Raw genomic sequence first — 12,373 nt, 5'->3', positions numbered from 1 at the left:
ATTCATGGTGTGTCTCTGTCAATCAGCCTGTGGGTGTATGTGCCTGAATTTAAATGAGGACTTATCTGTGTGGTCAAAGAAGTCCTTTAGGAAATCAACTCCCAGAAAGAGGCCAGGAAGGCAGCAGCTTGGCCTTATGCTGGGCTGGGAGCAGGGAGCCTGCTTTGGAGCAGCTGGATCTGTGGGGGCATGGGGCCACTCTCAGCTCTAAGGTCACAAGGCAAGTGGATCTAGAAGCATTGAGGACATTTCACGGATCTAACACAGCCTCGAGGTAGCCCAGTGAAGAGTTTCTAGATTACATGATGGCAATGATACAGAGTAGATTGTTAGCTTGCATCTCACAACTGATGAGAACCCACTGCCCATTCGCCTACTTTGTAATTTATAATTTCCCCCCAAAGGGACAGCTGCAATAAACAAACAAACAAACAAACAAACAAACAAACAAAAAGGCTGAAATGCAATTCATTTATTCCCTTCAACTCTTAAGTGGTTATAGGTTTTCAGAATTTATTGATAGAAGTTATAGGCACATTTGCAAAAAAAATAAATAATAATTCTTCCCTGAATACAGCCAGCCACCGAAAATAATAGTTCTTCCCCTACTGAAGAGCTTCTGTCCTTATGGCAACAACAGGTACACTCAAGAATATAAGCCAGTTACAAACACATTGGAGACCTTTTGCTCCCTTTGTGGACACTGGGTTTGGTTCCATTCATCCTGGCTGGGAAATGTCTGTGGGGTCAGCGGCTAAGACCCTTGGAGCTGAAGACTAAATGTGGAGCAGCCCAGACTTTATCTCGACAACTCCCTGAGTGTAGCTCTCCTCTTTTGATGCACTTTTAAAGAGATTTTGTTTAAAGACTAGATGCTTTTTAAAAGAATCATATTTGGAAATTTTCCTTTAGAGTTATAAAAAAGAAATGTTTAAGCAAATCTCCACAAAGCGTTTTCTCTTTCTTTCCTCTCCTTCTTTTCTTCCCCAGGTATATTAAATGAGTGACTTAAATATGAGGCACAGCAGCAGCCAAACTGGAGAGACAAGGCTCAAACATGAGTAAATACAACACGTGTCATATACGCTAAACGCTGCTGCCCCATCGCATGGCACACACGGCGATTCACACAGGTCATTGTGGCCTAATAAACTAGAAGGAATGTCAAACAACAGTAATTCCCTTTGTGAATCTCATTCAAGAAAACATCTCCACATCAAACAAGTCCTTCCAGTATTGTGTATTGTATATGTTACTGGTCACGCTGTTCCTATAAACTCTACCAGAGCCTGGGCTGCATGTGAGTTATGATTCTGGGAATATTAACTCGCTTCCCTTCTCCCTTTTGTTTCCTTTTTAAATCCTATCCCTCCCTTCTATCATTAGCACTTTTAATAGACTATCTCTTTAGTCCATAATTTCATGGTGACTTATGTTTATTCCTGATGAGGAACATCTGCCCTTTAAATTCCACAAAATTATAGAAATGTGGACCTTACCTTGCAGACTTCAGAACCATTCACTCCCAGTTGTGTGTGGAGTTTCCATTCTCCTAAAGGAAGTCCTTTTTAGGCACGGGAGTTGCTTACTATCCTCTTTCCTTTTGGGGACAGAATTCACATACAACTTTCTCTTTGCCCCACAAACACAATTTTTCTTTGATATAAGATGGGGTCCAGTTGGTGTTGCTTTTAGAGCCCCCATCAGCTGTGATAGCGCTTCGTGGTTGTGGTGACGAGTACAGACCCTGAAGCCAGACCAGTAAGGTTCATGCATAGCTCTGCCACTTGCATGCTGTGCTACTTGGGCAAATTATTTAATCTCTCTGTACCTTCAGTTGTTCCTCTTTCAGACGGAGACAAATTACCTACATCATAGGGTTGTGGTGAGTTAATTGTACACCTGACACTAATATAATATAGTATGTCAATTATATTTTTTAATAAAAAAAATAAAACTATTCTAAAAAATTAAATGAGTTAACTTATGTAAGGCACTTAGAACAGTGCTTGGCACTGTGTAAACTACATATTAAGTGTAGCTATTATTACTCAGAAAGGGATAATACCGTGGCTGACATCTTTTGAATGTTCACTAGAAGCAAAATATTGTATTAAAGGATTCACACGAGTTATCACATCTAATCTGCACAAAGCCCTATGGGAAATGTACTATTATTACCTTGGTCTTGTAGATGAGGCAACTTGTCACCCAACGTCACTCAGTTAACAAGTAACAGAAACAGGTTACTAACCTGGTTCTGTGTGGTACAGAAGCACATACACTTAATTATGTGCTGGGCTGTGTGTATGAGCTTTTTGTTTGGTTTGGTGTGGGGAAGGGTTTAAGTAAGCAAAAGCAACCTTTTGAGATAGTAATTTTTGTCTTATTAGTACCTCATTTGAAAGTAATTCCCACTCGATAATTGTTAGATCTGTGAAGATCATTTTAAACTAATAAGGATCTAATAGGATCCCCTTCATGAACATCTTGGTTAGCACACCCCTCTCAGATGCTCAGGACATTTTACACGGCCTGGAAAAACGTGACCAATTTCAGAGATGGATCCAAAACGAGATAAAGGAAGAGGAGTTGGCAGTGGCTTGAGTGGAACTTACCGTGTTTACCCGAAAATAAGACCTAGCCGGACCATTAGCATCTTTTGGAGCAAAAATTGATATAAGACTCGGTCTTATTTTACTATAATATAAGACCAGGTATAATATAATATAATATAATTTAATATAATATAATATAATACCGGGTCTTATATTAATTTTTGCTCTAAATGACGGCATTAAAGCTGATGGTCCGGCTAGGTCTTATTTGCAGGGAAACAAGATTGGAGCGCTTGTCCCTGAAAACACTAACCTCAATAAATAAATAACAAACCAATAAAACTATTACTATTAAAACGAGAAATACATATATTTATTAACTTAATAAAATAAGTTTGGTTGTTACCAACGAGGAAGCTGAAAAAACTGAGTCCAGGACACAAATTCTGATGAGAGTAAGAAGGGGCAGGAATAAGGGCCTTCCGTGAGGAGAGGCCTGGGCAGCTGGGATTGCCTGAGGGAGGCAGACACCTGAGGTTGTCTGGGAGCTCCTTAGTGAAGAAGGTGTCAGTGTAAAGAGCTACTGAGGATAACTTTTTAAAAATATAGATTTTTAAGTTTTATTTTAGCCTGTGGAGGATAATGTTTATTTTACAACTTTGCCTAGATCTGGTTTTGGGTGGTCCATTAATGTTCTGGAAACCAACAGCTATTGTCCTCATATGCCAAATCTCAGCCTCACATGCACCATTTTTTCTTTGGGGGTATATAGTACTGGTGTTATGTTAAATTTCACCGTGTTAAAATAACTGCTGTAATAAAAAGAAAAAAATCCTGCTGGGTTCATACCTGGACTGTGGAGAAATTGAAGCTGCCTTCCCCCTCCTCTTTAACACGCATATTCCAGTTGAGCTGATAACCAAAGCCCAGTCTCCTTCGATAAACTCAGTAGATTGCTCTGCCCAGACGTGAATATCTCTGTATTTGCAAGGTTTCTTTTATATAAGGAGCAACCCCTAACCCCAACATCTTCTATGCCATTTGTGGCTTTGTCTCGATTCACAAAGGAAGCGTTTCATTTTCTTTTTCTGATGGAGACTTTTAACGGATGTTGGCTATTGCCAAAGCACTTTCAGATGTAGGGCAATGAAGCAGGTTGCCTTTTGGGCACCAGGCATCTTCCTAAGGCCCTGGATCCATCTTTCTTGGCAAGCGGCAGGCATCTCACCTCCTCAGAGGAGGCTCTAATTATCATGCTTCTGCATTCACCTGTGACTCCTGTGAGACTGGCAAGCAGCTGTGGGACTTCACGAGGCCTCATTTTCCCCAACTGTAAAATGAGTCTCACAGAGAACTCTTGTGAAGATGAAATAATAACACACGCAAATCATCTGGTGCCGTGCTTGTCACAGAGTAAGCACTCAATAAATGACAGTGAGTGTTGTCCCTCCAGTCTTGCTGGAGCCTGGTCTTGGGTCCTCTTAAGTGTCATAGTTGTGGAAAGGTGAGTGTATCGCCCCGGTATCCTCTAGAAACTCATGAGTGAACTTTATCATTTTCTTTAACTAACTCCTTGCAAGCTGCTGCTCATTTACTTAGGCCTCTTTTCATGAGCATTAAAGTAATGCCTCACACTTTCTCAAACCTAGAATTAAAATCAAAGGCTGCAGTCATTGCCCTCAGTTATAGGAGTCATAAATAAACTTCTCTGAGAGACTTGGAAACTTGCCTAGTTCGGGGTTAATTAGCTCTGTATCTCCCGGGTGTGTGCATAACGGTACATTGCTCCCACCAACTTAGAAACCTTGTTATTTAAAGATCTTTTCAGTGCTTTCTCACATAGCAGCATATCTTAGGGTCTAGGCACCTCTGCCTGTGCTCGGGCTTGCGGGAGGGTGTGGTTCACCTGACCACAGTGATTATGGGTTTGAATTTCAGGGACAAGCCTTCTGTGGGGAGGTTTCCAAACGAAGTGAAAATGACTCACAAGATAGACTTGGGATGAAACAGTCAAATAAAGTCTTTGGCATCCAGCCTATCTGTATTGAGCCCTACTTTCCAGTTAGAGCAACGGCCATTCTCTCCGCTGTTCTGAAAGTTCAGGCAGGTAAAGGATTCTTTTCAGTAGTGTCTCCCAGGGCAAAGCATCCTGACAAGCTGTCAGTGCACGCATGCTGTCTTCTGGTCCTTCCTCCCATGCTCTCCGGAGACCTCTCCCATTAGACTTTTGTCCACACCTTTGCATTCAAACTGCTCTCGTCAAGATTGTCAGTGACCTCCACATTGCTAACCCCAAAGCTTAACGTCCCATTCTATTGGACCCTTCAGTGCATTTGACAGTCAGTCACTCTCTGCTGTTTCAGAAACATTCTTTGCTTGTGTCTCAGAAGCCTCCCAGTTTCCCTCTGGCCTCTCCAGCTGCTCCTTCTCAGTGTCCTTCCTTCACTCATGTCTCCTGATATCCCAGACCTCTGGACACTAGAGGGCCCCAGGTCCAGTTTTGGGCATCTTCTTTTTCTACACGCACTCCCTGGGTGGTCTAGCCTCATGACGGTAAATACCACTGTATGCTGATGACACATAGATTTGCACTTCCAGTTTGTACCTCTTCCCTGAAACCCAGACTCACAGGGAATTGCTTGTGTAACATCTCCACTCAGATATCTGTGGTAGGCTGAATAATGGCCCTCCAGAACATAGTCACGTCCTAGTCCCTGCCCTGTGTATGTTACCTTAAAGGGCAAAGGGGACTTTGCAGATGTGATTATGTTAAGGATCTTGAGATGGAGAGATGATCTGGGTTTATCTGGGTCGGCCCTAAATTCAAATCACATGGAAATTGACAAGAGGGAGGCACAGGGAGACTTGACACATGGAAGAGGGGTAGGTAAAATGACCACAAAGGCAGAGATTGAAGTGATGTAGCCACAGGCCAGCAACCCCCAGGAGCTAGAAGGCCGTGGAGGGGATGTGGCCCTTCCAACACTTTGATCGCAGCCCAGTGAAACTGATTTTGGACTTTCGGCCTCTAGGATTGTGAGACAATGTATTTTTGTTGTTTTACGTACCAAGCATGTGGTCATTTGTTATGGCAGCCACAGAGAACGAATACCATGTGTAATAGGCATCTAGAACCCTATACATCCAGAACCGCACTCCTGAGATTCCTTGTAAACCTACTTTTCTCATCGCCCTCCCTGTCTCAGAAAAATGAAAATTGTATTCTTCCAGTTGCTCAGGCCAGAAACTCTTGAATCACCTATAACTCCTCTCATTATTTCACGTTTGACATTCCACATAATGAATCCTGCTTGCTCTACCTTCAAACTATATCCAGAATCACCATCACTGCCACTACCAGCCAGTCGAAGCCACTGCCACCTTGTTTGAATCATTGCAAAAGCTTCCAATATGTCTCCCTGCCCTACTCTCTCTTGCCCGACACAGTCTAGATGAGACCACACAGGAGCGGGTGACCCTCCCTATGGTTCCCCACAGTATTGAAAGCAGAAACCCAAGTTCTTATTGTGACTTCAAAGCCCTCTGGGATTTGGCCCCTGCTCGCTCCCTCACTACATCTCTGTCTGGTACTCCTCACCCTCTCTCATTTCACTCCAGCCACATTTGCCTTCCTCCTATTGTTTGAATACTCCTGCCTCAGGCCTTTGCACTTGCTGTAAAATCTCCCTGGAATGCTCTTCTCCCAGACATCTGATGGCTCTCTCCCTCACTTCTTTCGGGGCTTTCAAATGTCACCTTCTCAATGAGGACTCCCTGGGCATGCTATGTAAAATTGTGTTTCGAACGTAAATCCTCACGCCACACATGTCCCTGCTTTTACTTTCTCTTTAGCTTGTATAACTATCTGACAAAGTCTATATTTTACTTACTTATTGTGCTGATTGTCTTTTTCCCTCACCAGAATATGAATTCCTTGAAGAGATAGATTTTTTTTTTTTTTAATTTTATCCATTGCCTAAAACAGCACCTAACACATTTTGTTGAATGACTGATTGAATGGATTTCCTGGTGGTCATTTTGGCCAGGAAGATATATTCACACTGCTTTCCCAAAACACCTATGCAACCCACATATGTTTTTAATTAAGGTTCACTAATGACCCTTCAGCTTAGAGGACTTCTGTTAAGAAAGATACGTTGTTTAAAGTGAAAAGAGAATGAAGGTTCCTGAATTTTCTTTGGCTTCAGCCACTCACACACTAGCTGTTTCAATCTTTCATTCCTAGGTATTTTATTTCACTTAAAAAGTTCTTCTCTTTTGTGTTAATTATGAGAAAGCTAGAAATGTTCAGCAGAAACTGATGACAATTTAGGATCATTTTGCTCTTAATAGTTAAGTATTAGAAATAACAAAATAATATAAAAGTTTTCTCTGTGGGATCACTACTGGCCATGTGAGATCCTTAGATCTGGACCTCCTTGCATGGGGACTTACTCAGTACCAAATGATCAAAAGTAGTTATGAAACACCCTAGCTCATCACTCTCTTGATGAACGCTTGAGTCCTTTTATGTGTTCATGCTCTACACTGAAGCTAAATTATGAAATGTCCCAACATAGCAATGAGTTATAACTTAGAACTTACTATATCAGAATTTGTGACATCTATTCCCATCACTGCTGCGTGGAATAGGAAAGAATTTTGACCGTTGCCAGACCTCACTGGTCTTCTGTGCCAGGTACCATTCTAAGCACTCTACAAATATTAACCAATTCAATTCTCATAACAATGCCATGATATAGGGACTGTTACTAACATCATTTTTCAAAAATGAAACTGAGGCACGAAGAGATTAATTTGCCAAAGGCCACCGTATTAATTTCCCCAGGACTACCATAATAAAGTGCTATAAACCAGATGGTTAGATAACAGAAATTTATTTTCTTACAGTTCTGGAGGCCAGAAGTCTGAATCAGGGTGTCAGCAGGGCCATATTCCCTTGAAGGCACTATGGGAAGATCTGCTCCAGGCCTCTCTTGTAGCTTTTGGCGGTTCCTTGGCTTATGGCAGCATAACTCTGATCTTAATTCTCCCTGTGTGTCTGTCCAAATTTCCACTTTTTATAAGACATGTGGATTAGGGGCCTACTCTATCTAGTATGACCTCCTTTTAACTTAATGAATTACATCTGCCAACAGCCCTGTTTCTAAATCAGGTCACATTCTGAGGTACTGGGGAGTTAGGACTTGAACATATGAATTTTGGAAGGACATACTAACAATTAGCCACCAGTTAGTAAGTGGCAGAGCCAGGACTTGAATTCAGCTCTGTACTGTTGACACAACAACGTGCTATGTCCTATGCACGGACAGAGTACTGTAAAAATGGCAGTGGTGCAGGGTGGGGGTGGAGTACTAAATACTTGACTATGGTAGTTGCAGTTATTGCCATTACATGGTGTTCAGGGTATTTATTTGCTCTCGTTTTCATGAAACAACAACAACAACAAAAACCACAGAAGAACTGTGGCAAATGCTTCACAAGTTTTATAATAGATTTTCTGTACTGTGAACTGTTCCATTATGTTTCTCATAGTTTTAACGGTTTTGGTCTGAGATTTTTGGATGTTACATTGCGACATCATGGACTAAAGGATGGGGGTGGGGGGCGTGGGCATGATTCCCTTTACCCTGGGACCAGCCTGAAAGCTAATGAATTATTTTGGCATTATTTAATCAGCAAATAGTTATTGAGCCCTCCTGTTGTGCTTGGCAGTGTGCTGGGCGCAGCAATAGCCTGTGACCATGTCAGACGTAAGACTAACCTCTCAGAGCTCACCGTCTTATAGTAGAGGAGCCCCTTCGATTGTGCTTTTGTATGTACAGCCTTTAATACCTCCCCTCATACCAGACCTACATGGTAGTTGGTGTCAAAGACCAAGTGGAAAAACAAGGCACTAGACACTGAACAGTTGCCCACACAGCCTAGGAGTCTTGTTTCTGCTCAAGGCAGGATCCATGTTTATCTCAGTCCCAAACACTGGAAACCGCTCTTTCCATCACACTTTTCCCTTCCAGTTTTTTACTAAACGGCACTGTGGCACAGAGCACTGGTGGATCCAGAGAACACACCCAGCACAGCTCTCAAGGCAGAGAGAGGTTGTGAGAGAAGCCAGTCTCCAAGTGACAGGGGAAGACCCAGATGGCCGTCAGCGTGGTGCAGAGTGTACAGGAGGCAAGAAGCAGCCTGACGAGAAGCCAAAACAGGTGCCAACAAAAAAAGGAGGGCCAGCCAAGACCGAGCAATGCTAGCAGACGAAAAACGTGAACACATCAGAACTCAAATCAGTTGGCAACAAACTGGCTTTCACTAGTTCCCAAATGATAGAAAGGTGGAATTGTGTCTCAAATCCCAATGCATACCATCACCTGAAGTTGTATGTTTAGAGATTTCTAAGTAAGTTATATGGTAACATATACACCTAGTTCTCACTCCCGTGTATTGGTCCCGACTTTTCCCAGAAAATGTTCTTCAAGTCCTTGATTAAAGAACCCTCCCAGGTGTCACTTTAGATTGTTGCTGGATGGAATTGGCCATACCTAATTAATCAAATCTATTCAGTAGCCAGAGCGGGAAAATTCCGAAATCCACAATCCTTCCAGAACAGAGTTTAAACAAAGTGTATTTTAGTCTGAATCTGTTACACATTACACCCCCATGGACCACAGGGACAGTGTCTGGAATTTTACTTCCCACAACACCAAGCATGGTAGTCATTCAATAAATGTATATGACTAAATATACTAAAAATATGTTGAATTAAACTACTGTGTTCTGACATTATCAGTCAACCCTGCACGTTTTGACAGGGGTTTGCCGGTACCCTGTTCCATCTAGTTCCACAGGGCTACCAAGACCTCTGAATTTTGACTGTATAACCACATCCTGTTGTGTTTGGGTACTTGCAGCCATACACTTACAAAAGCAGTTGACTCTACTAAAGTTTAAAGTGATAAAAGATTATCCATGATAATGTTAGAAAATTGCTGCCAGAATAGCAGACCTCCTGTTGTTACAGTTGGTTAATCAGGGATGAGCAGAGATTACCCTTTCTGAATGTAGAAGAGGGAAGATTCCAAAAGCAGCTTGTATAGAGAGTCTCAGCATTTCTATTGGAGTTACACGGGATCTCTCATCTTGTGAACAAGATATGTGATACGCAGAGTGAATATCCCCAGGTGAAGGACACAGCTGTAGGTCAACGAATAGATTTTAATTCTTTCTGAAAAGGTCAGAGGTCCGACACCCTTCCAGCTGGAGCTTTTAGCATCATGTGTCTGGGTTGTGCATTCCCAAGTGTTAGGGTGATTATTGTCCTCCAAAAGGCAAAACCAGGCTTCAGTCTGCTTCTGCTTCTCCCTCCTTCTTCTTCCTCATTCCTTCTCCATTGCATCCAGTCCTCAGAACTCACTTTAAGAAAGTCTGGCTTGTGAGGTCAATGACTTCTGAGATACCTACCTAGGTGTTAAAGTCAATGAAACTTGGACAGAATAATGGGTTTGGGGTTTGAACTCAATGCATATATCTAAAAGTCTCTGCTGGTAACTCCTTTCTTTATATTGACCAAGTGAAATACAATCTAACGGATGCAGCTAAGTGTGGGATCCAGAGAAGCCACAGGCTTAAACCAGGGTTGTATGGTTTAGTCAAGTGGCACGAAGAAAGCATAGGGCCTCCGTGGAAAGGCCCTGCTTCTTATTGCTTGAGTCTTACATTGTGGGACAGGGAAGGACTGTTGACGTGCCTTGCTGTTCTTAACCGCTCTGAGATTGAGAGCAGTTCAGACAAACTTAAGGGCATGAAATTTAAAGGAACTCTGGCAACAATGTTCTACCTATTGTGTGTGGCAGGCTCAACTCGCCACATCCTTCTCAGAGGACTCCCCCTGCTGGTACACATCGCACACAACTTGCTCATTAAGACAAGGGCCTTGGCCCAAGATTTTCTCTTATTACGTTCAGAATATTAAGTTTGGGCTCGTGTACAAAGGGGCAGTTGCCCTAGGACTGGTCTGAGGATCAGATAAATGTGCCATGGTTTGTGTCCAGATAGAAGACAGGAGGAGTGATAGAACTCTGAGATGCCGACAATTCTATCCCAGAGGAATTCGGGTGAGGTATCTGCTGAAGGCTGTCTGGAAGCATCTCCGGGGACGAACATACTCTTCCTCTGGAAGACTGTCCTGTTTAAGATTCAGAAACCATCTCATTTACTCCTCACTATATAGATCTCACTATATAGATCTATATCTTTGAAGCTGTCAAAATAAGCAAGATATACTAGAAAGGATTTGAGGGTTAGGAAGGCACAAGGAATCATGACATTTAGGACTTAGGAGTCAGTATTGACTGTCCTTTAGAGATGTGGCCTGTTCAGCAGGGATGCAGGAGGCGAGGTGGTGAATCTGCTTCCCAAGTCTTTCTGTTCTCTGGGGCTGCTGTACCTGGGGCCATTCTTGGGCGGGAGGAGCAGTGACTTCTTTCCTCTTTCACGCATCATTTCTCTGTTACTCAGCAATTAGTGGGGTGTGCTCATGATCTACTAAGCCCTGTTCTCTTTCAGCTCTCCTTCTCTGTTTCCAAGTGATCACAGAGATTCAGGAAATCAAAAGTCACTGTCTTCAGGAAAAGGTTAGTCCTCTATCCACCCATAATCTTAGAACAATTTTACAAAGATGGGAATATTATACTTGAGTTTGGACACAATTTGACACCCAGGACCCATTGATTTAGAGAAGATGAGGGTGTCCTGGGTCTGGGATAATATACTCGTATAAGATCATTCATACATGCGTGCACCCAACAGATTTGGACACTTATTGTGCCACCAGACTTTAATTGAAGCTTCCGACCCAACTTCCTCCCTCTTTAGGCTTTTTGTGATATGGCCCCACCCTACCTATCTGGTCCTACTTCCCACTCAGATATATGCTCCTTTACTGTGTACACACAAGGGTATATCACAGTGTGCTGCAGCCAATCAGCATGCGGTGTGGGTGGTTGGCCAAGCCTGTGTCTTTAATATTTCCTGTTGGTCCTCATCACACCACAGCTTACCTTGGTGAGTACCAAGTAGATCTCCAATCAATAGACATCTAGCTCACTGATTCGTCTGTGAAGCCACAATATTTGAGTATCCACAAGTTCATCTATATGGAGTTTACTGAGCTGCCTGGGTGCAACAAAAAAGGGCAATTTTGCAAAATAAAGGAATCTAGGGCAGTTTCTGCTTTGAATTTGGGACTGAAGCTAATTTAAAAGGCTGCCAGAAATCTGGAACCACTTTGTTGGCTGGAAGTTTTTGGTGAAAGCACAAAGAAGAGTGTTTCCTTTTTCTTGAGGCCAGCTTATAACATCCTTGAAACAGTCCTTGGGTCATAGGTGTCTGCTCTCTGTGCTCTAATGCTTTCATTGGTCCCACATCTTTTCTCTTGGGCTGTCCTCACCTCAGGCTGAGGTCAACCTCATTACTTTTCTTCAAATCTTGCCCATCCTTACACCCATATTTAGACCAGCATCTTGAATCTTCTCCCTTTTTCTGAGTGCTGGACTTCGTTACCATTCTTCTCCCCTTCTCTAGAAGTGACCTGAAATCTCACCAGCATCAAAATTATCCTCCTCCCAAGTATTTATTAAGTGACTCTCTGCGTGCTGTGCTGGGCTGGGCAAAGCACCAAGTAAGTTCACGGAGCAAATTTCATGCCCCTCGGGTGTGCTGTCCTTCCATAAACCCCGACATGGATGGAAATGTCAACATTTGGTTAATTAATAAATACGTCTTTCTTTTCCCTTTGT

Source organism: Rhinolophus sinicus, chromosome 2 (genome assembly GCF_057876585.1).
Source record: "Rhinolophus sinicus isolate RSI-liver-muscle chromosome 2, RSI-T2T, whole genome shotgun sequence".
NCBI classification, from domain to species: domain Eukaryota; kingdom Metazoa; phylum Chordata; class Mammalia; order Chiroptera; family Rhinolophidae; genus Rhinolophus; species Rhinolophus sinicus.
This window is presented reverse-complemented; position numbering follows the sequence as displayed.